Below are 25,216 nucleotides of genomic sequence, written 5' to 3'. Positions count from 1 at the left end.
GGTTGGCGGGACCCCCCGTTGGATTCTCCTGCCCGGATGGGCCGAAGACCCGCCCAGAAATTGCCTGTTCCGCCGGCGTAAATCAAACCTGGTATTTACCGGCGGGACCAGGCGGCGTGGGCGGGCTCCGGGGTCCTGGGGGGGGGCGCGGGGCGATCTGACCCCGGGGGGTGCCCCCACGGTGGCCTGGCCCGCGATCAGGGCCCACCGATCCGCAGGCGGGCCTGTGCCGTGGAGGCACTCTTTCCCTTCCGCCTCCGCTACGGCCTCCACCATGGCGGAGGCGGAAGAGACTCTCCCCACTACGCATGCGCGGGAAACTGACAGCGGCCGCTGACGCTCCCGCGCATGCGCTGGGAAACTGACAGCGGCCGCTGACGCTCCCGCGCATGCGCCGCATTTCCGCGCCAGCTGGCGGGGCAACAAACGCCATTTCCGCCAGCTGGCGGGGCGGAAATCCCTCCGGCGTCGGCCTAGCCCCTCAATGTTGGGGCTAGGCCGCCAAAGATGCGGAGCCTTCCGCACCTTTGGGCCGGCGCGATGCCCGTCTGATTGGCGCCGGCTTTGGCGCCAGTCGGTGGGCATCCCGCCATTGGGGGAGAATTTCGCCCATGGTTTTTATTCAAATAATTATTGGTTAATTCGCTTGCATTGTGACTCTGGGTCAAGTGTGGCTGGAATTGACCACACACTACCACAGGTGTCATAATATAATTTGTGGGGCTAGAGTCCGGGACCCTTTTGGGTTTATATAAATTTGCAACCCAAAGTTTGGGTTGCAGGCTAAATTAAAAAAAGACACCAGGTTTGTGCTGATATAATAGGACGGCTCTGGAAACTGCTAAGGGTTTTCTTCAGATGGACAACTTGTCTCTGGTTTATCAAAAGAGTTTTGAAAGAAAACTGGCTAATCAAATTAGAAACAGAGGAACCAGCTGGAGCTGGGAATGTGGAGATAACTGACATTATCACTGTTGCTCCAAAGCGCCAGTGTCCCAGGTTTGATTCCTGGCTTGGGTCACTGTCTGTGGGGAGACTGATAGTTCTCCCCGTGTGTGCGTGGATTTCCTCCGGGTGCTCCAGTTTCCTCCCATAAGTCCCGAAAGACGTGCTGTTAAGTACTTTGGACATTCTGAATTTTCCTCCGTGTACCCGAGCAGGCACCAGAATGTGGGGACTAGGGGCTTTCCACAGTAACTTCATTGCTGTGTTAATGTAAGCCTACTTGTGACAATAAAGATGATTATTATACAACATTTAAATTTGAAAGAGATGCTAGGAACACTGGGGAGCCCACAAAGTAATATATCATCATGGGCATTATCTGGTGGGGAACTTGAGCTGGAGAGAATTTGGTTGCAGTTCCAGCATGAAAGGGAGATGCAGAAAAAGGAAATGGAGATGAAGCAAAAAAAAGAAATGCAGATGGAAATGAGGAGGCTGGAATTAGAGGGAGAGGAAAAAGCAAAAGAGAGAAACTTCCAGCTTAAGGCACTGGAAATTAGAGAAAAACGTAATCTTAGAACAGAACCCAGTTGTGATATGTTTAAATTTATATAGGCCCTCCCAAAATTCAAAGAGAAAGTGGTGTAAACCTTTTTTAGAGTTTTTAAGAAAATAGCAACCCAAGTGCAGTGGCCAAGAAAAACGTGGCTATAACCCAGGCAAAATAAGTTGATGGTGTTGGAACAGGAAGTTTATGCTTCCCTGTCAGAGCATGTATCTAAGAATTACAATAAGATAAAAACGGCTATTCAGGCTGTATATGAAATGGTTCCTGAAGCAAATCAGCAAAACGCTCTCAATGAAAGCTAAGGTATTAGTGAATGGGATAGGTAGAGATGAGATCCCGGTTCCATTGTATAAAGTACAACTGGAGTGTAATTTAGTGCCAGGTCCAGTACTGATTGGGATGGTTAAGAAATCCACAGTGGACAGAGTGGACTTTCTTTTGAGGAATGATTTGGTGGAATAATTTCACCCATGGTTACAGAGAGTCCGAGGGAAGTACTGCAGACAGCAGATGAGATACCAATGGCAATGGAAGCTCATTCGGCATTAAATTATTCAAAGAAAGAAATGCTGGAAGACATTTATCAATTATCAAATGACAATGGTAGTGAATCTGATTCTGCTGAAACTAATGAAATTATCTCTGCAAGAATGATTCCTCACACTATTTGTCAAAGATAAAATCAAACAAAGAACCAGATTCTGAGAACTCCAAGACTGAAAGTGATCCTAAGAAGCAGGAGTCCAAACCTAATAGTAATAGAAGTGATGAAGAGTCAGACGAGAGTTCTGAATCCGATTTTAGTTCTGATTATGAAGTAATGATAAACAACTGCTGCCGAACAGCAAAGTTTGAAGAGGAGTAAGTTGCTGGAATTTGATTTAGTTGCTGCTTTCTGAATTCAAGGGTCTCACAGCGGCTGGGACCTGGGTTCGATTCTGGCCTTGGGTGGTTGCCTGTGTGGAATTTGCACGTTTTCCCTATGTCAGCATACGTTTCCTCCGGGTGCTCCAGATTCCTCCCACAGGGATGTGCACGTTAGGTGGAGTTACGGGGATGGGGCAGGGAGTCGGCCTGCGTGGGGTGCTCTTTTAAAGGATTGTGCAGAATCGACGGGCTGAATTGCCTCCTTCTGCACTGTAGGGATTCTATGAAAGACAGACTACGCCAATCCTCCGAAAGAGCACTCTACCTGGGCCCACTCTCACGCCCTATCCCCATAATCCAACGCATTGATCATGGTCAATTCACCTAACCTGCACATCTTTGGATACTAAGGGGTAATTTAGCATGGTCAATCCACCTAACCTGAATATCTTTGGACTGTGGGAGGAAACCGGAGCACCTCGAGGAAACCCATGAAGACACGAGGATGCAAACTCCACACAGTCATCCAAGGTTGGAATTGAACCCGGATCCCTGGCGCTGTGAGGTAATAGTGCTGACCACTGTGCCTTGCCCGTGCCACCAAGCATATATTGCCCTCTTTATCCCGAACAGGCCCAACTCTCCTCATACTACTTGCTCACTATCATATTTTGACAGAAGATTTTTGGATTAGTTATGTCTGATTAATGCGATTGACATTTCTGAGGCAATAAGAAGGAGGTCCATGAGAGGAGCGAGGTTGATGTTGTCTACATGTGTTTTCCAAGATCACATGACAAACTGGTCAGAAAAGAAAACTTCTGTGAAACGAAAGGGAACGAGGCAAGTTGGATGCAACATTGACCCAGTGGTTGGAAGCATTGATTGATGGTGAAGCAGAAAGCTGGAGACTGTGCGAAGATATCAATGGATTGGTCAGGTGGGTAGAAAAAGTGTCAAATAGAACTCAATCTGGAGAAATGTGAGTAAATGTGAGTTGATGGGCCGAATGGTCTCCTTCTGCACTCTGTGGGGATTCTCTGGGATTATAGGAAATACTTAAAAGAGTACGTTGTTGGCATTTACTGAGGAAGAGGATGCTGACAAAATATTGGTTGAAGCGGAGATGTCAGATAAATGGTCGGCACAACATCGTGGGCCGAAGGGCCGGTACTGTGCTGCACTGTTCTATGCTCTATGTTCTGATGTGTTGGGTGTTCTGGATCACATACAGGTCACCAACACTTGAAGTAGTGCAACACTATTTTATTGAAAGGTTAACTATTTAAACATACTTGAACTGTGGGTAAATACAATACTAGCTTTAACTAAAGACCTTTGCCTTGTTCTAACCAGTTGATGTTTGTGTTGCAGGCTGTGAGCTCTGTGCTCCTAGCTAGCTGCTACTCGAATGAGCGGGAACTCTGATGCCCCCTGTCTTTATCTGGTGATTGGCTGCGGTGTTGTGTATGTTGATTGGTCCCACTGTGTGTCTGCACCATGATATACTGGTGTATATTATGACATGTTCTATATAATGGCTGGGGTGAAGATTGATCAGCAGATTGTACTGGAAAGGATAGAGAGGAAGGGGGTGGTGGGACAGGGCAAGGAAATGTTTAATTAAAACGTAGAGTTCTGAGCAGCGTCAACAAATAGAGGAACCATGGAGTGCCTGTCCATTGATCCTTTAATTCAGTAGAGCAGGGTGGTTCAGAAGGCATCTAGGATTTTTTCTTTAGTAGCCTTGGCATAGACTAAAAGATCAGGGAGATTATGCCCCAGCTGTATAAAACTCTGGGAAGGGATGTTCCTTCCCCCCACCCCACATGGCGTGTTTTCCAGGGTGGAGAGGTCCACCCACCCCGCCGATGTGTACGGTATTTTGCGTGGCTCACCTATCCGGATTTTCCGGTGCTAGGTCACAGCTGCACAGAGTTCTGGTCACCATATTATAGGTTGGATGTTCTCATTCTCGAGACGGTACGGAGGAGATTTCAGAATTTTGCCAGGACTGAAGAATTTTATCTGAGGAAAGATTTTGGACGGGATTCTCTGACCCGCCAGCCCCATTTTCCGGCCCGGGCGCCCCCACATGCAGCGGGATTCTCTGTTCCCGCAGCTGGCGCCAATGGGGTTTCCCATTGTGGCCACCCCACACCCTCAGGAAGCCCGCGGGTGTGGGTGCGCTACCAGCGAAACGTAGATCCTGCCGAGGGAGAATCCCGCAGTTTCCTTTTCTGTGGAACAGAAGAAGCTGAGAAGAGATTTCATTGAGATCCATTTAGTTATGATGGGGTGAGTATCAAAGAAGGACCTATTTTCCTCAGCAGAGAATTGAAACAAGGAAGCCCAGATATATAATAAATGACAAGAAGGGTAGAGAGGAGTTGAGATTTATTTTTAACTCGGAGGGTGGTGAAAATCTGGAATGCACTGTTTGAAAGATCACTAGAGGCCGAAACATTCATCAACATACTCGGTTGTGCACTTAAAGTTAGAATCAAATAGAATAGAAACCCTACAGTGCAGAAGCGTGCCATTCGGCCCATTGAGTCTGCACCAAACCTTGGAAAGAGCACCCTACATAAGCCCACATCTCCACCCTATCCCCATAACTCAGTAACCCCACCTAACCTTATTTTTTTGAAAATATTTTATTGAGGCATTTATAATTTTAACATTTTAAACAACAGAGAGATCCAACACACGCAAAAATCCTACAATAACATACCCAATTCCCCCCAGCCCGAATCCCTAACTACCCATACATTAGATTCCCTGCCCTTATTCGTCACTTCCATGCCTCCCCCTGCTGACGGTCAATTCTCCTGGAAGAAGTCGATGAACCCCACCTCATCTTTTTGACAGCAAGGGGCAATATAGCATGGCCAATCCACCTAACCTGCACATGTTTGGACTGTGGGGGAGGAAACTGGAGCACCTGGAGGAAACCCACACAGACATGGGGAGAAAGTGCAAACTCCACATAGGTATTCACCCAAGGCTGGAACTGAACCCAGGACCCTGGAGCTGTGAAGCAGCAATGCTAACCACTGTGCCACCATGCTGTCCATAGTTGGAAGAGTTGGAAAGTGATTTTAGATGAGATAAGTTGTTATGTAGTCTGCGCCCACATGAGGACCCAAATGGCTTAATTCTATGCCATGCATTTCAACGATTCTGTGATTCTATAAAATTGAGGGTAATATATTGGTATGAAATGAGGATTGGTTAACAGATAGAAACAGATTCAGAATAAGCAGGACTTTTTTAGTTAACAGGGTGTAGTCAATTCGGTACTGCAAGGATCACTGATTGCGCCTCAGTTATTTACAATCTATCAATAATGCGTGCAATTTACCCGCCATGTCCTGCCATAATCGAGATGGAACGCCTGTCGGGAGGTCCCGGGATTCCTGACAGTCATTATGCCTCGCGGGATCTAACGCGATTGCGTGAGACATTGCGATTTGGATCCCGCCAACAATGGGCGGACGCAGACTCGCATAGATAAAAGAACCTAAAAGCTCACTTAGCTATACTGACACCGATCGAATGGCCACCTGATATCTTTCGGCCTTGCCAAGGAGACCTCAGCCGAGGGCCGATTAGTACTGGTCCCCACATATGGGGATCAGACGGAACGGCACTTGAGTGGGGGGGGGGGGGGGGGGCTCTCAGATGATCGGGGTGGTTGACGTCTGGCCAGGCTGGAAACTTGACACTCTGGTGCCACCCGGGCACCTTAGCCCTGCCAGCCTAGCACCCTGGAAGTGTCATCCTGGCACCATTGCATTGGCTCCCGGGTGCCACCTTGGCACTGCCAGGCTGTCCATTTGGCACTGCCAGACTGGCAGGGCCACTGCCAGGCTGAAAGTGCTAAGGTGCCAAGCTGGCATTTTGCCCACTCCAGGGGATGCCCTGCTGGTATGTAGTCAGGTGCTGTAAGATAGCGGGGTTGTTCCTGGTCACATATGTGCCGGTGATCCCTCGATTCCCGCCCAGAATGTACTCTATATTTTTTTACTTAAATCGCATGCAATGTGAATGAGGGAACTCTCGATAGTGGATCAAAGTTGACTCAGGATGTCACCATCAAGACTAAAAGATGACATTACTGAATAGACTGGCTGTAATATTTATACTTCTGTGCATGCAAACATTACATCAGTTCCTGCTAATTTGGATTGTTTCAGGATAACATTAACAAAGAACAAAGAAAAGTACAGCGCAGGAACAGGCCCTTCGGCCCTCCAAGCCTGCGCCGAGCATGCCGCCCGTCTAAGCTAAAATCTTCTACACTTCCGTGGTCCATACCCCTTTATTCCCATCCTATTCATGTATTTGTCAAGATGCCCCTTACTACCATTAAAGCAACAATAACGGAAGGTGTTCTCTCCTTTTCAACAAACAAGCGAAGCCTAATCTGACTGGTTTGACTCACCTTTTATTGCTCCAGCCACCAACATTTCTCCCTTCCACAGGAACAATCATAACCAATCTGCACAAATCACTGCATTTTTTTTCCACTGGTTACTGCCAACACAGTGATACCATAGCAATGCTGTGAAAAGGAAGACAAGTTTAAATGAGTGCAGTGTCTGGACTAACGTCACCAAAGTACCAATTATGATTGTATTCAATTGACCTCTGCACTTTGTCCACGTGTATGTAATTTCACTGAATTTCTGTCATGCACGCTGTGTAAAATTATAGGAGGCATTAGTGCAGAGAGATATTATGGCAGCTATAAGAGATAGGATTTATTTAAATTTATTCCAGTATTTAATCTGGCTTGACAGGGTAAATAAAGCCATGTAGCAAATCGCGTGTTTAAAATTAAAAATGGGGATGTGATTGAATATCAACTCACTAGGTGGAAATAAAATTTGAGGGTGAAAAGACTGAGGTTTAAGCTACAGTTTTATATCACCAGCCGCTAATGAAATCTTCAGGCAGATTTTACAATCCTCTGGAGAATATGAGGCGATCGAAATTCTCATTTTACCTTATTAGACTAGTTTATTGCTGGGACAAGTTTACTGAAGTGTGTAAAATTCTGTGAAACGTTAAAAGTAAAACTTTATAGACGAGCAGAAAAAATGCAATCTATTTTTAGTGGCTTTGAGGTAAATTTCAAGGGTCCATGAGGGTAAATTGTTATTAGATTAACAATAACTCAAGTAGTCCTAACTGCAAATATATTACAGAAAAGCAGTTATCCAGTTATTTCTATATACCACCAAATATGGCATAAATGAGGGACAGTGAATTCTTTTTTATAATTCAGTGTTAAATGCAATTTAAGCACATGGACTGCACAAAGGTTAGGAAAAGAAATCCTTTATTCCACTGGCATCAAATTTTTATGAATATTATGGGCGGCATGTGGTTAGCACTGTTGCTTCACAGCGCCAGGGCCCCAGATAACAGCGCGCCGCCTCCCGCTGCCGAGTAACATGTGGCTGAGGGATGGGAGAATCCAGCCGGTAGCTTTTTCAGCAAGGGTTTGTTAGGCGAAACATCATTTGGTGTTGTCAGTAGCACCTTCCTCTGTTTAAACTATAAATCATTCAGGAACACTCATCTATAATGAAACAATGATAGTCAAAGACATTATGAAGAGGTTCAGCCATTTTATTGCTGTTCCTCAGAATCGAGGTTAGCTGTGCCAACTCTTCCAACATGCCCATTTTTTAATATACCTTGTAGCAATAATTTGCATTTGCATAGTTCGTTTTTAACATGGCAACAAATGAGGTGGGAGTCGCAGTTTTTTTCAGGCTTATTTTACAGTCCCCAGGAGAACGTGGGGTGATCCAAACTCTCATCTCGAACAGAGCTTAACACAAGAGAAGAGAAAAAATATTGGAGTAGGAAAAAGTTGCCAAGTTATAGAGGAAGAGATTGGGGGTGACTGGGTTATTGCTTTAAAGGTGGGTTTTGAGAATGTTTTGATAGATGGGAGGCTTCGGGGAGAGGTTTAGACTGGGATTTTCCACCCTCATTCATGGCAGGCAGAAAATATGGTGCGATCGCAATAATTGGCATAAAACCAGCTTGTGATTGGCTGCTCCACTCGTCAATGGTTGGCTGCGTTTCCCACCATGGCACATTGGGAACATCATTGTAATACATTTCCATCCCATTTTAAGCCCTGCATGCTGGAATCATCACCCCCACCACCGTGCTGAATCTTTAAGTCAGTTACACTGACATGCCTCACAAATGGTATAGAAGTGGAATGCACTTGGGAACCTGCATTTTGCCCATGTTCGAGCTTCGTGCAGCATTTATGATCATCAGCACCAGATGCCTCAGACAGCACCATGTCACTTTCAGGGGATCTCACAGGCCAGGGGGAAGAATTTTGATGTGCTCCAGCACTAGAGCTAGACTGGGGAAGGGGGATTATCCCAGCGTGTGTGTGTGTGTGTGTGTGTGAGTGGGGCACATGTTTAACTGTGCAATTGGCTTCAGGATGGGGAGGGGTCATTGGCACCTCCACCTCAGAATGCTCAGGGAATACCAAACAGATATCCACCACAAAAACAATGGGATGCCAACATGGTGGAGCAGCTAAGGAGGAGAACCTTGAAGGGGATGAGGGCGATGAGGTTGAGGAATCTGAGGCTGCAGGCACAATACCCTTGTCATAAAATAGGAGTGCAGAACTGTGTGTCCCCTCGCATGTATGCTGGCTGAGATGAGTGATTGCAATTCCAAATGCTCATTCTGGTGGGCAGTGGAGCCTTTGAACATGCTCTGGATGCAAAAGAAAATGTATCATGGGCCGGAGCCGGATGAGGCAGGTATGCTAGTGAGGGCCTCATGGCCACGAGAGTTCAAGAGGAGGATGGGATGCTGGCCGACATTTATCCTCACCTTAATATGTATGTGCATCACCTGAGGATGACTATGTTCAACCAGTTGGCTGCCAGATATTAAAATGCCTCCTCTTTAACACAGACATAGTGCCCTCATAGCCAGCCCTGGTCCATGCGACTGAAAATGCTTAGACACCAAGAGGCTCCCAAGGTCATGCATCGTATCTAATGGGGAGCACACTTTAACTTCACTTCATCCTTGCTCTTATCCCATTGCTCCCCTCGGCATTGCTCGTTTAGGCTGGTTTAGCTCAGTGGGCTAGATAGCTGGTCTGTGATGCAGAACAAGGCCAGCAGCACGGGTTCAATATCCGTACCAGCTTACCCGAACAGATGCCGGAATGTGGCGACTCGGGGCTTTTCACAGTAACTTCATACTTGTGACAATAAAAGGTTATTATTATTATTGAAGCAATGATGTGTGCGTCCAGAGCATGTTCAAAGGCTCCACTGCCCACCAGAATGAGCATTTGAAATTGCAATCACTCATCTCAGCCAGCATACATGCGAGGGGACACACAGTTCTGCACTCCTATTTTATGACAAAGGTATTGTGCCTGCGATACAGACAACAACAGGGGAGAGGCGTTCACGGCCAGAACACAAATTCAGGCAAGAGTGGTTAATTTCTATCACCTTGCGGTGGCAAGGTGCTTGGACTTGTTGGTGAGCTGAGTAGATGTACACGTGGAAAGTTGCAAATGCATTTGTCAGACAGGAACGCACATGAGCTTTGAGTATGCGACATAGCATGGAGGCCTTGGCAGATGACAGAGGGTACATAGAATTTCCAGATATATGACCATTCTCCATGCGTTATCACATCCGTTCTTTACATTAAACCTTCATCTTTCAAACATGGAGACAAGATGGGACAACATCTATGCCTCTATGTTACACATGATGTGGAGATGCCGGCGTTGGACTGGGGTGAGCACAGTAAGAAGTCTTACAACACCAGGTTAAAGTCCAACAGGTTTGTTTCGAATCACTAGCTTTCGGAGCGCTGCCCCTTCCTCAGGTGAATGGTCCATGCAACTGAAAAATGCATGGACTGTTCCTTGCATTGCTCCTTCCTCATTCACCTGAGGAAGGAGCAGTGCTCCGACAGCTAGTGATTCGAAACAAACCTGTTGGACTTTAACCTGGTGTTGTCAGACTCCTTTCTATGTTACACAGCCAGCAGTGAACATGACAGGACCCAGAAATGCATGTGGATGACGTGCCTTCCCATATGCACACTTAAAAGTAAGGCCGAGGAATCACTGATTTTGGCATTGATCTGGAACAGTCACACACTGGTAAAATGGTGATATAATGGTGACATACAAAATAAATAAGAGAAGGGACAATGGTATGTCACCTGAGTGATTGCAACACAGCTCATCATAACACGGAGGCAAACACATGCGATGTGGAATAGATGTGATTCTATTTGCAGTTGTGAACATTAGATAAATGATGTGAGCAATGATGACATTGTTGTTCTGATATTATTTTATTGATTCTCTAATCCTACTGCTACATTCAGGTGCTTCCCCATTCACATTCGCAGCAGAGGCGGAGGCAACCTGCTGACTGCTACTCCCTGTTGTCTGTGTTGACTTTGGTTGGTATCCTCTGGAGGGCCTAATCCTCCCTATGGGTGAGTAAAGGCCATTGGATGATTCGTTGAGGAGAAGAGGCAGCCGGAGTGAGACCGAGGTGTACAGCATCCTTCTCGTGTTGACACCGAATGCCATCAATGTCTACACCAATGAAGTACATCTCTTGCAGCAGTGCAGAACCAATGCCCTGGTCCAAGGTCTCTATGGCTGATGTCATCCTACTTGAGTTGAGCCCCGGTGCATTGGCATGATGGCACAATCACCTCAGAAAGAAGGCGAAAGGACTCCTTAATCATGTGTTGCAAACTGAGGAAGACAATTGTCTTCCCTTCCTGATATTCCAGTGCTTGCCTTTGCAACTGCAGTAACTGATTTAGGAGGGGCTCAGAGTGTGAAGGTGATAAGCTAGTGTAAGGTGAGGCAATGCAGAAATTTGAAGTCAAGAATGAACATTTTTTAATTTACTTACTTTTTCATCCCAAGTAAACTTCTGGGGCAGAAATGTTTTTCACATGCTTGCAACTCCTTTTTTTCCGGGTTTTATTCGAAAGCAGTTCAGTTCTACTTTTAATATTGTGCCCTGGATTCCCCTGTAAACAGTTGGAAATGTTCTCTGCCCCTGTAAATTCTCAGAATCTTAAATACTTCAATCAGCTCATCCCTTAACTTCCTCAATTGGGAGTACAACTCAAGCCAAACTAAATTAATTACCGCTATCACAATTTTCACATAGCTATTGCTGGAAGTTTTCTCATAACTTTGATGTAGATGGACCAGAAGCCAAGTTGAGATCCAATTCCTCAAGCACTTTGCGCTGAGGTTATTTAAATTTACTATCCAGACAGAAAAATCTTCCATCTCCATGGAGCACATCCATGCTCTTCCGGAGCCCACAGAGATCTGTTGTAGGCACATTCTCATCCCTCTTCCACCCCCACAAGAATTCACTCCCCTCCCTACCTGATGATTGGCTCCACATAAAAGGAGGCTGATTTTTCACAGAAGCAAGCTGGGTGGCTACAACAGAGGGGCTATTCAATACCTGAAGCCTGTTGGTAAAATTCAAATGCGTTCAGAACCTGAAATGTTTGTCTCCCCTATTGATACACGTAGGCGCATGAATGCTGTGGCCACATGTACAATCCAGTGGGCTCCAAACCTGTCACCTGCCTATCTTCCCCTGCCCCACCGCAATCTTACAAGCAGCAGGGTGGGCACGTTGGGTGCCCCATCTGCCCGTGAGCTAATTGAAGGCCTTAAGTTGGTCAATCAATGTTCACATAAGGGCATTTTCTCATCACTGCTGGCATTTAACCAGCAGTGGGAGAGGCCCAGCCTGAGCATCCAGACAGGCAAATTTCCCTCCTCGAGCTGGGAGTAAGAAGAGGAAGTGGTCACTTGTCCATTGAAGAGGCCCCAGCGAGGTCTAATTTCCCACATGAAAGTTCCCCTCCTCCCTCCCCTCTATTAATGAATGGTTGATTATGTTGTTAGTGGTACACAGTTGATGAGCATTGTTGATCAAGGATTGAGAACACATTTAAAGAGATTAAGCTGGTCCACTGAGTTAATAGTTAGGTGGAAGAGATTTACAATGGCATCTTGAGGATAATCCTACTAACAAGAAAGTTATCTTTGTCCTCTCTCATGCTTCACCACCTGTCTTGGATCCATTTAACACCCCAGGGGCCTTTCTTCAAAAGGCTCTCATCTCCCTCACGGGGCCTGCCAGCTTAGGGCGGCACAGTGGCACAGTGGTTAGCACTGCTGCCTCAGAGCGGCAGGAACCCGGGTTCAATTCTGGCCTTGGGTGACTGAGTGAATATTACATGTTCTCCCCATGCCTGTGTGAGTTTCCTCTGGGTGCTCCGGTTTCCTCCCACAGTCCAAAGATTTACAGGATAGGTGGGGTGAAGGGGAAAGGGTGGGAAAATGGGCCTGGGCAGGATGCTTTTTCAGAGAGTCGATGCAGACTCGATGGCTGGGATTCTCCGATCCCACGGCCAAGTTCTGACACCGGCATTAAAAGCGGCGCGAGCCACTCCGGCGTCAACGGGCTTCCAGGCCCAGGTATCCACCCCTTCCTATGGGGCTAGTACGGCGACAGAGTGCTGTCTGCTGCTCCGGCGCTCGAAAGCCGGTGCACCACGGCCGGCACGAGTCCACGCGTGCACGTGGGTTCCCCTCGCCGCGCTGGCTCCTGGGCAATATGGCGCACCCCTACAGGGGCCTGGCGTGGAAGAACATAGGTCCCCCACGTAACTAGCCCTCCCACCGATCGGCAGGCCCCGATCGCGGACCAGACAACCGTGGAGGCCCTCCCAGAGTCGGTTCCCTGCCCCAACCCCCCCCCCCCACCCCTCCCCCCCCCCCCCCCCCCCCCCACCCCCCAACCAGGACGACCCCCGCAGCCAGAAATCTGAGGTCACACCGGGTGGGACCATATGTAACCCACGCCGGCATGACTCGGCCGAACTTGGCGGGCACTCGGACCGTCGAGGCACAGAGAATCGCCGGGGGGGGGGGGGGCGCTTTCAACGGCCCCTGACCGGTGCGGCGGTGATCCTGAGGGCGCCTGAGAATCGGCGCCAGAGAATCGGCGGACTGGCGTTGGAGCAGCGTGGCACGATTCTCGCCTCCCCCCCCACCCCCCCCCGCCGATTGTCCGAACCGGGGCGGGATCAGAGAATCCCGGCCGATGGGCCTAATGGTCGCTGCACTAAAGGAATTCTAAGGATTCTAGACCCAGACCTACCTCTGGTCTGGGCTCCCGAACAGAGCATCTTCCTGTAGGCCACGCTGCAGTATCAATTGGCTGTTAAGTGTCTGCAGGACAGTCAGGACCATGGACGAGCTCATCCCAGCTTTTTTACCTGGTGGGGGAGAAGTGGGGACCTTTAAAGCCAGCCCCAAGTTTTCTACAAGCTCGAATGTTCGGACTTAGAAAAGCCACATCTTAGATTAATTTTGTGTTTTCTTTCAGTGTTAAATTCTAAATATTCACTACATTTGTTTTAGTGCATCAATGAAGTAGATCTTGCCATACGTAATAAAATAAGAAAAGCAAAATACTGTGGACACTGGAGGTATGAAATAAAAACAGAAAGAGCTAGGAAAAGTCAACAGGTCTGGTAGCATCTGTGGAGAGAGAAACAGTTTTGAGTCCAAAATGACGCTTCTTCAGAACTAGCATCATGATGGAGGTCGGGGTGGTGGTGGAGGATGACCCTTTGAATATGGAGGCTGGTGAGGTGGAAGGTCAGGACAAGAGGGACCCTATCATGGTTCTGGGAGAAAAAGGGGTGTGGGCAGAAGTGTGGGAAATTGGTCAGACACAATTGAGAACTCTGTGAACTCAGTGGGGCAAATCTTCAGTTGAGGGAAAAGGAAGAAATGGCATAAGTGGCGTTGTGAAATGTCACATCATCAGAGCAGATACGATGGAGACTGAGAAACTGGCAGAATGGAATGGAGTCCTTATAGCAAGCAGGGTATGGGGAAGTATAGGCGAGATAACTGCCTGAGTTGGTGGGCTTGCAATGCAATGAAAATTAGTAGACAGTCTATTCTCAAAAATGGAAACAGGGTAGTCAAGGAAGGGAAGGGAAGGCAGGGGGACCTTGTTAAGATGAGAGAAGGGTGGAATTTGGAAGCAAAATTGATGAATTGTTCCAGTTCCAGATGGCAACAGGAATTTGCACCAATATAGTCACCAATGAATTGTAAAAATAGTTGTGTTAGGAGGCCTGAGACTGAAACAAGGAATGCTCCACATACCTAACAAAAAGACAGGTGTAACTCAGGCCCTTGTGGGACCACATAACCACACCTTTCACTTGGAGGAAGTGAGACAAGTTAAAAGAGAAATTGTTCTATGAGAGAACAAGTTCTGCCAGGTTGCGGAATGGTGGTAAATGCGCACTGTCCTGGCCTCCATTCTAGGAAGAAGCAGGGAGCCCTCTGTGATGAATGTAGAGATTGTTATATATTCAGCAATGTTCTCCATTTGGGAGACTAAGGGCGCGATTCTCCACTCCCACGCCAGTTGGGAGAATCGCCTGGGCCGCCAAAATTTGCGGGAACGCCGGTCCAACGCCCTCCCGCGATTCTCCCAAGCAGCGGGAACGGCCCGGTCGAGTTTTGCAGGCCGCAGGCCGGAGAATCGCTGGAGACACCCAAAATGGCGATTCTCCGGCACCCCCGCTATTCTGAGGCCCGGGTGGGCCGAGCGGCCAGGTCAAATCGGCGGGTTCCCCCCGGCGCCGTCCACACCTGGTCGCTGCAGTCGTGGGCAGTGCATGAATGCTGGTGGGGCGGCCTGTGGGGGGGCGAGGGGGGATCCTGCACCGGGCTTCACCTGGAATGTGGGGTGGCCCGCGATCCGTGCCCACTGATTGTCGGACCATCCTCTCTGAAGGAGGACCTCCTTCCTTCCGCGGCCCCGCAAGATCCGTCCCCCACCTTCTTGCGGGGCGGACTTAGAGAGGACGGCAACCACACATGCGCGGGTTGGCGCCGGCCAACCTGCGCATGCGCGGATAACGTCCGTTATGCGGCGCCGGCCGCGTCATCTATGCGGCGCCGCTTTTACGCGGGTGACAAGGCCTGACGCGTGTAGATGACGCGGCCCCGATACTGGCCCATTGTCAGGGCCTGAATCGGTCGGGACTGGGGCCGTTCCGCGCCGTCGTGAACCTCGACGGCGTTCACGACGGCGCGGCCACTTCGGCGTGGGAGTGGAGAATCCCGCCCTAAGTGTTGACGTCGGGATTGAATTGCATGTGGTTTGCGTTCCCATTGAAAACACTGGGCGGGATTCTCCTAACAATGGGCCAGTATCGGGGCCGCGTCATCTACACGCGCCACGCTCATACCCAAGCTGTATCATGAAGGGATGCGCACATGCGTGGTTGCCGTCCTCTCTAAGTCCGCCCCGCAAAAAGATGGGGGACGGATCTTTCGGGGCCGCGGAAGGAAGGAGGTCCTCCTTCAGAGAGGACAGCCCGATGATCGGTGGGCACCGATCACGGGCCACCCCACATTCCAGGTGAAGCCCGGTGCAGGAGCCCCCGTCGCCCCCCCACAGGCCGCTCCCCCAGCGTTCACACACCGCCCACGACTGCAGCGACCAGGTGTGGACGGCACCGGGGGGAACCCGCCGTTTTGGCCTGGCCGCTCGGCCCATCTGGGCCTGAGAATAGCGGGGGTGCCGGAGAATCGCCATTTTGGGTGTCTCCGGCGATTCTCCATCCTGTGGCCCGCGAAACCCGACCGGGCCGTTCCTGCCGCTTGGGAGAATTGCGGGAGGGCGTCGGACCGGAGTCCCCGGAAATTTTGGCGGCCCAGGCGATTCTCCCAACTGGCGTGGGAGTGGAGAATCATGCCCACTATTCGGGAGCAACTCAGGACATGCTAATAGGTCAGCACACCGCTGGCGTGAATTCTGAGCAATTCCCGGACCAGCAGGCATTCTAACCTCTGGAGCCAGAGTCAGCTCAAAAGGCCTCAAAGCTGGAGCTGTGTTTAAGTGCTCCACTTACCACACACGCACTGTAGCCACCAAGAAAGCTCAGAGAAGACCTGCCCCCCTGAGTTCTGGACTCCATTGTGGAGCAACAGCTCCGTGCCAGTGAGGAGCAGAGGGGCACCCTCTTCCCCAGGGTGGACTACAGACTCAAGCCTGCCCTCCTGAAGACTGCCTGGGAGGTGGTGGAAGAGGCATTCAGCTCTGGCAGTCTCACCAGGAGGAGACAGCTGATGAGCTGGAGGGGTGGGGGTCACAGGTGAGTAGTAGTGCAAACACCTGGTGGGCTCCTGATTGTGCTTATCCCTTCACGATACAGCTTGGGTATGAGCGTGGCCAGAGGGGCAGCCTGCATGGGCTCCCAGATGACCAGAGGCCTTCTGAGCATTTAAGGACACAGGCAACACTCAGCATTGTCAGCTACCAGGAGCTTGTAAATAGCATCAAAGGGTTGTGTTTCAAAGACAGACTGCAATAATGGTGGTCTGAGCCAGGCTATCGCGAGGAGAATACCCCAAGCCCACAGACTTGGCACCAAGTGACTACCCGCTACCGCCCCGCACCTGGCAGCCATCCCTCAGCAAGCCCAGCAGTTTTCAATGGTTTTTTCAGTGTTGTTTTAGCATTGGGTCAGCACGGCAGCACAGTGGTTAGCACAGTTGCTTCACAGCTCCAGGTTTACAGGTTCAATTCACGGCTTGGGTCCCTGTCTGTGTGGAGTCTGCACGTTCTCCCTGTGCCTGATTGAGTTTCCTCCGGGTGCTCCAGTTTCCTCCCGCAGTCCAAAGATGTGCAGGTTAGGTGGACTGGCCGTGATAAATTGCCCTTAGTGTCCAATAAGGTTCGGTGGGGTTACTGGGTTATGGGGATAGGGTGGAGGTGTGGGCTTAGATGGGGTGCTCTTTCCAAGGGCCAGGCAGGCTCGATGGCCAAATGGCCTCTTACTGCACTGTAAATTCTATGATTCCATGATTCCCACTCCTCCTCTGCTACCATGGCACCCAGTCCACGTTTGTCAATACTTGTAGTTATTCACGTCGCGAGACTTCTGTCTGTGAGGAGCAGAGTAATGCGGAAGGGCAGAGCATACTGTGTCGAACCTGCTACTCATATTGAAATGCATGCAAGTACCGGTTTTGCATGCTGCCACCGGCACAGGGTGCAAACGTCGTTATTGCCACCAGTGAGGGGCCGGACCATTGTGCCCAAATTGGCATCAGGGAAAGGGAAAGTCAGGGAACCAAGAGGTGAAGTAATCAGTGGGAAGCGTAGCTGCTTAGGAATACAAAAAAGCACGAAAAGACAAAACTCAGGAGAGGTTACGATAGTCCCCATCCCACAAAATATGACACAGTGTATGGAAAGGCTCAGTAAACCAAGGTCCACCACACTAAGAAAACAAAAAGGGACGGTCAATAGTGAATTAAAGGTGCTATATTTAAATGCCCGCAGTGTACGGAACAAGGTAGATGAGCTTGTGGCCCAGATTGTGACTGGCAGGTATGATGTGGTAGGCATCACAGAGACGTGGTTGCAGGGGGTTCAGGACTGGCATTTAAACATCCAGGGATTCCCAACCTATCGAAAAGACAGGGAGGTGGGCAGAGGGGGCGGGGTTGCCTTGTTAATTAGGAATGAAATTAAATCAATAGCACTAAATGACATAGGGTCAGATGATGTGGAGTCTGTGTGGGTAGAGTTGAGGAACCACAAAGGCAAAAAAACCATAATGGGAGTTACGGACAGGCCTCCTAACAGTGGTCAGGACCGGGGGCACAAAATGTACCACAAAATAGAAAGTGCATGTCAGAAAGGCAAGGTCACAGTGATCATGGGGGACTTCAATATGCAGGTGGACTGGGTAAATAATGCTGCCAGTGGACCCAAGGAAAGGGAATTCATTGAATGTTTACAGGAGGGCTTTTTGGAACAGCTTGTGATGGAGCCCACGAAGGAACAGGCCATTCTGGACTTAGTGTTATGTAATGAGCCAGACTTGATTAAAGATCTTAAAGTAAGGGAGCACTGAGGAGGCAGTGATCATAATATGGTAGAATTCAATCTCCAATTTGAAAGAAAGAAGGTAGAATCAGATGTAAAGGTGTTACAGTTAAATAAAAGTAACTACAGGGGCATGAGGGAGGAACTGACGAAAATCGACTGGGAGCAGAGCCTAGTGGGAAAGACAGTAGAACAGCAATGGCAGGAGTTTCTGGGAGTAATTGAGCACAGTACATAGGTTCATCCCAAAGAAAAGAAAGGTTATCAGAGGGGAGATTAGGCAGCTATGGCTGACAAAGGAAGTTAGGGAATGCATCAAAGCAAAAGAGAAAGCCTATAATGTGGCAAAGAGTAGTGGGAAGTCAGAAGATTGGGAAGTCTACAAAAACAAACAGAGGATAACAAAGAGAGAAATAAGGAAAGAGAGGATCAAATATGAAGGTAGGCTAGCCAGTAACATTAGGAATGATAGTAAAAGTTTCTTTAAATACATTAAAAACAAACGGGAGGCAAAAGTTGACTTTGGGCCGCTCCAAATGACGCTGGTAATTTTGTGATGGGAGACAAGGAAATAGCTGAGGAACTAAATAAGTACTTTGCGTCAGTCTTCACAGTAGAAGACATGAGTAATATCCCAACAATTCAGGAGAGTCAGGGGGCAGAGTTGAATATGGTAGCCATCACAAAGGAGAAAGTGCGAGAGAAACTAAGAGGTCTAAAAATTGATAAATCTCCGGGCCCAGATGGACTACATCCTAGAGTTCTCAAGGAGATAGCGGAAGAAATAGTGGAGGCGTTAGTTATGATCTTTCAAAAGTCACTGGAGTCCGGGAAAGTCCCAGAGGATTGGAAAATCGCTGTTGTAACCCTCCTGTTCAAGAAGGGAACAAGGAAAAAGATGGAAAATTATAGGCCAATTAGCCTAACCTCGGTTGTTGTCAAGATTCTAGAATCCATTGTTAAGGATGAGATTTCTAAATTCTTGGAAGTGCAGGGTCAGATTAGGACAAGTCAGCATGGATTTAGTAAGGGGAGGTCGTGCCTGACAAACCTGTTAGAGTTCTTTGAAGAGATAACAAATAGGTTAGACCAAGGAGAGCCAATGGATGTTATCTATCTTGACTTCCAAAAGGCCTTTGATAAGGTGCCTCACGGGAGACTGCTGAGTAAAATAAGGGCCCATGGTATTGGAGGCAAGGTACTAACATGGATTGACGATTGGCTGTCAGGCAGAAGGCAGAGAGTTGGGATAAAAGGTTCTTTTTCGGAATGGCAACCGGTGACGAGTGGTGTCCCGCAGGGTTCAGTGTTGGGGCCACAGCTGTTCTCTTTATATATTAACGATCTAGATGACGGGACTGGGGGCATTCTGGCTAAGTTTGCCGATGATACAAAGATAGGTGGAGGGGCAGGTAGTATGGAGGAGGTGGGGAGGCTGCAGAAAGATTTAGACAGTTTAGGAGAGTGGTCCAAGAAATTGCTGATGAAATTCAACGTAGGCAAGTGCGAGGTCTTGCACTTTGGAAAAAAGAATAGAGGCATGGACTATTTTCTAAACGGTGACAAAATTCATAATGCTGAAGTGCAAAGGGACTTGGGAGTCCTAGTCCAAGATTCTCTAAAGGTAAACTTGCAGGTTGAGTCCGTAATTAAGAAAGCAAATGCAATGTTGTCATTCATCTCAAGAGGCTTGGAATATAAAAGCAGGGATGTACTTCTGAAGCTTTATAAAGCATTAGTTAGGCCCCATTTAGAATACTGTGAGCAATTTTGGGCCCCACACCTCAGGAAGGACATACTGGCACTGGAGCGGGTCCAGCGGAGATGCACACGGATGATCCCAGGAATGGTAGGCCTAACATACGATGAACGTCTGAGGATCCTGGGATTATATTCATTGGAGTTTAGGAGGTTGAGGGGAGATCTAATAGAAACTTACAAGATAATGAATGGCTTAGATAGGGTGGATGTAAGGAAGTTGTTTCCATTAGCAGGGGAGACTAGGACCCGGGGGCACAGCCTTCGAATAAAAGGGAGTCACTTTAGAACAGAGATGAGGAGAAATATCTTCAGCCAGAGAGTGGTGGGTCTGTGGAATTCATTGCCACAGAGGGCGGTGGAGGCCGGGACGTTGAGTGTCTTTAAGACAGAAGTTGATAAATTCTTGATTTCTCGAGGAATTAAGGTCTATGGAGAGCGAGCGGGTAAATGGAGTTGAAATCTGCCATGATTGAATGGTGGAGTGGACTCGATGGGCCGAATGGCCTTACTTCCGCTCCTATGTCTTATGGTCTTATGGTCTTAGGCACAAACCTTGATTTTGGCCGATCGCCCAATTCTCTGCCCAATCGTGGTTCGTGTTTGTGGCATTGCAAGGGGCATAATTCCGCTCATTATATTTTATGTTTGGAGCAGTCATGTTATTAAAAGCCTAGGTTAAGGTATATATTTTTTGCATTAATATTATCAAAGAACCTTGGTTAAGGTATCCAAATTATATGTCAGCTAATATTGTAATTAAGAGTTGTAAAAGCTGAGGTCATGTTTGAATCCAACCACTTACCTGGTTACAGATAAAGGGTAGCCATGATGTGGAGATGCCGGCGTTGGACTGGGGTTGGCACAGTAAGAAGTCTTACAACATCAGATTAAAGTCCAACAGGTTTGTTTCGAATCACTAGCTTTCGGAGCGCAGCTCCTTCCTCAGGTGAATGAAGGTGTGGGTTCCAGAAACATATACATCGACAAAGTCAAAGATGCAAGATGATACTTTGAATGCGAGTCTTTGTAGGTAATTAAGTCTTTACAGGGCCAGGCGGAGCGACTGAAGAGAGGGATAATCACAGGTTAAAGTGGTGTGAATTGTCTCAATCCAGGACAGTTGGTAGGATTTCGCAAGCCCAGGCCAGATGGTGGGGCGTGAAAGCAATGAATCATGAATCCAAGGTCCCATACATGAGTACGGCCTCAACCGTTTCATGTCGCATTGCATTCATGGTTGCTGGAGATTCCCTGGATAGTAGATCATTTATGAGGGATTTTCTGTAGTCCTAGCTAAGCAGGTGATGGAACATCACATTTGGATACAGATGATGAAATTACTGGGAGGAGCCAGGTCTGTCTGTAGTTTTGCAGTCTGCTAGAAGTTTTTAAGTTGACCAGCAGTTTTTCCAAATGCTGTCAGGTTCAGCAGGAGCTTCTGATAAGACAAAAGGATTTTCAGGTTGTTCTTGAAAGGATCTCCCTCCAAAAAGTTTCCACACACATAAGCAGGTAATCTATTTGGTAATTTTATTTATAATTGGCATTTGAACTATATTGGGGTTTTTTACTTGGAGTTAATGGCAAGGAGATAGTGTCTAAGAATTGCTCAACTGATAATTATAAACTATATTCTTTGATGTCAATGTGGTTAATTCTGTGTTTAAATTAAAGTTTGTTTTGACATAAAAGATACTTATTGGTCAGTCATTACTGCTGGGGTGAAGTATTATTTCCTCACAGTTTGGTATGGGCTAGGATATTAACACCTCTGATTGTCTTGATGAGAAATGGAAGTGTAGAGGGATTGGATGTTCAATGTGAATATAATGTGGTTTGGGCTAGGAAACTGGAAAATGTTGAAATGATGAAGGGCATCAGAAGAATCACAAATGTAGGTTGGAAAACACTGTTCAAAGGTAGAATACAGGACAAAATAAGTTCAGTGGATAGGAATGAGCTGAAAAAATGGGTCTACAAAGAGTGTCCAGTTTGCGGATTTTGGGAAGGAGGTAGAAATAAGCTATTCAAGTTGGGGTGTATAAGGTGGGAAACTGTGGACACAAATTCTCCAGACGGGATGAGGTCAGTGAAGACCTGGAAACCATGGCTTCACGTTTGGTAGTGGGGTCATGGCCCAGGAAGAGGTAGGAAGATGTGTCCAAGTGTTGGTGCCCAGCCTCTACAAAGTGGAGGTCAGTATGTCAGACAACAACAGTACTAACCTTGTCAGCAAATCTGATAATAAACTCATAGTTAGATATGAGAGGATGGAATCCAACCAGGCTAGAGGGATACACCTGAGAGTGGATGCGAAGAGCAGAGAAATTAAGATGGCTAATGTGGCACTGACAGTTCCCAATGGAAAGACCAAGAGCCGGGAAGAGGCCAGAGGGTGGGGTCCATAAGACCATAAGGCATAGGAGCGGAGGTAAGGCCATTCAGCCCATCGAGTCCACTCCACCATTTAATCATGGCTGATTTCAACTCCATTTACCCGCTCTCTCTCCATAGCCCTTAATTCCTCGAGAAATCAAGAATTTATCAACTTCTGTCTTAAAGACACTCAACGTCCCGTCCTCCACCGCCCTCTGTGGCAATGCATTCCACAGACCCACCACTTTCTGGCTGAAGAAATGTCTCTTCATCTCTGTTCTAAAGTGACTCCCTTTTATTCTAAGGCTGTGCCCCCGGGTCCTAGTCTCCCCTGCTAATGGAAACAACTTCCCTACGTCCACCCTATCTAAGCCAATCATTATCTTGTAAGTTTCTATTAGATCTCCCCTCAACGTCCTAAACTCCAATGAATATAATCCCAGGATCCTCAGACGTTCATCGTATGTTAGGCCTACCATTCCTGGGATCATCCGTGTGAATCTCCGCTGGACCCGCTCCAGTGCCAGTATGTCCTTCCTGAGGTGTGGGGCCCAAAATTGCTCACAGTATTCTAAATGGGGCCTAACTAATGCTTTATAAAGCTTCAGAAGTACATCCCTGCTTTTATATTCCAAGCCTCTTGAGATGAATGACAACATTGCATTTGCTTTCTTAATTACGGACTCAACCTGCAAGTTTACCTTTGGAGAATCCTGGACTAGGACTCCCAAGTCCCTTTGCACTTCAGCATTATGAATTTTGTCACCGTTTAGAAAATAGTCCACGCCTCTATTCTTTTTTCCAAAGTGCAAGACCTCGCACTTGCCCACGTTGAATTTCATCAGCCATTTCTTGAACCACTCTCCTAAACTGTCTAAATCTTTCTGCAGCCTCCCCACCTCCTCCATACTACCTGCCCCTCCACCTATCTTTGTATCATCGGCAAACTTAGCCAGAATGCCCTCAGTCCCGTCATCTAGATTGTTAATATATAAAGAGAACAGCTGTGGCCCCAACACTGAACTCTGCGGGACACCACTCGGCACCAGTCAATGAAGGACATAGACACAAGTGGAGATTGCTGTGACACTCCAGTGCGTGGCTGATTCACTGAGGACCATCACTGAGCCTGTTGACATTATGGTGCCTCCAGGACTGTAGAGCCAGATGACTCAAAGTCCTCTGGAGGCCACTCCAGCTGTCTCTTAGTCTAATAGAGTTATCCAGTGCCCTACAGGCATTGTCAGGGAGGAAGAAACGCTGCAGCCTATCCTATTCATCCGGCATAACATCCGGTGGTGGGCGCAACGTGTGGAGAAATCGGGCCCAATTTTTCAAATACAGTTGGAATCTTCTTTAGAACTATTTTCCCTTTCTTTCTGATTCCTTTGCTTGCGCTGATCAATCTGTGTTCAGCAAAAGGCTCAGATTTACCCCATATGACCTCACCTCAATGGATTTCAGGTTCGGCACGATATTGAACTCATTTTCCTTTGCCTTTGCCTCCATTCTCACCCTAACCCTCCACCACCACCACTCACCAAACCCTTTCAGCTGCCTCCAATACTCTTACTCCAACTGGAGTAAGTCGTGTCGGAGGATAGATGTATTTTGCAGTAGCTCCATAATAGTTAGCTAGTGTTAGTAGTTTGTTATTTATTTATTCCAGTTATCTTTACCACGCAGTTGTTTCTTGATAAATTATTTAAATTAGATGTTCTGTAGTGCATCATTCATATCGGCCAGTCTGCAGAACATGACAACAGGGTGTCCCGCCTCTCAATCCAGCCTCTCATCCACAGCATCGAGAAGCCTGGCCAGATTCGCATCACCAAAGTGAGGCGCAGGTCTCTGTGATGCTGTCGTCATTAGTGACTGGGAGTGAGTGGTGAGGTGAGCAGCTGAGGCGTGAGTCAGGTGAATCAGACGGCAAGGGAGTCGTGCATGGCAAGATTCATTTGGGGGCTTAAATGCGTGAAGTGCAAGCGAATAGAGGCTGCGATATCACCAAAAAAGCCAACCTGAATCATCCTGCCAAACCCGCCCAAAATTACACTTGTCATTTTTCGGGTGGATCAACAGAATTGACTCTCTCCACCAATGCTGCCAGACCTGCTGAGATTTTCCAGCATGTTCTGTTTTTATCACAGGATTAAAAAGTGGTGTGTTAACCATGGTTGACTTGGGAGCACTCCTTCTTTAAGTCAGTTGGCTGTGGATTCAAGTTACACGCTCGGACCTGAACACAGAATTCAAGGCAGACATACCAGCCCAGCACTGAAGGAGTGCTGCACTGCCAGAGGTGCCATCTTTCAGATGAGATGTCTTTCAGGTGGTCAAAAGAGGTCCCATGGCACTATTTCAAATGAGTATTCCAAACGGGAGTCATCTCCTGTGTCCTGGTCGATATTTGTTCCTCAATAACCATAAAAAAAGATTGTTTATTTGGTCATTATCACATTGCTGTTTATAGAACATAGAACATTACAGCGCAGTACAGGCCCTTCGGCCCTCGATGTTGCGCCGACCTGTGAAACCACTCGAAAGCCCATCTACACTATTCCCTTTTTGTCCATATGTCTATCCAATGACCATTTGAATGTCCTTAGTGTTGGCGAGTCCACTACTGTTGCAGGCAGGGCATTCCACGCCCTTACTACTCTCTGAGTAAAGAACC

At 47.8% G+C, this 25,216-nt stretch overlaps 1 long non-coding RNA gene across 1 annotated transcript in view; it reads right to left on the bottom strand.

The window, feature by feature from the left end:
- LOC140391580 (uncharacterized) overlaps positions 1 to 6,937 on the bottom strand; it is a 39,929-nt gene extending 32,992 nt beyond the window's left edge. Inside the window, exon 1 of the long non-coding RNA XR_011935115.1 lies at positions 6,828 to 6,937. This is a non-coding gene — a long non-coding RNA (uncharacterized lncRNA). The remainder of the gene's footprint in view (positions 1 to 6,827) is intronic.
- Positions 6,938 to 25,216: the final 18,279 nt, after the last annotated feature.

The sequence above is a fragment of the Scyliorhinus torazame genome, chromosome 15 (genome assembly GCF_047496885.1).
Source record: "Scyliorhinus torazame isolate Kashiwa2021f chromosome 15, sScyTor2.1, whole genome shotgun sequence".
NCBI lineage: Eukaryota > Metazoa > Chordata > Chondrichthyes > Carcharhiniformes > Scyliorhinidae > Scyliorhinus > Scyliorhinus torazame.
This window is presented reverse-complemented; position numbering and strand designations above follow the sequence as displayed.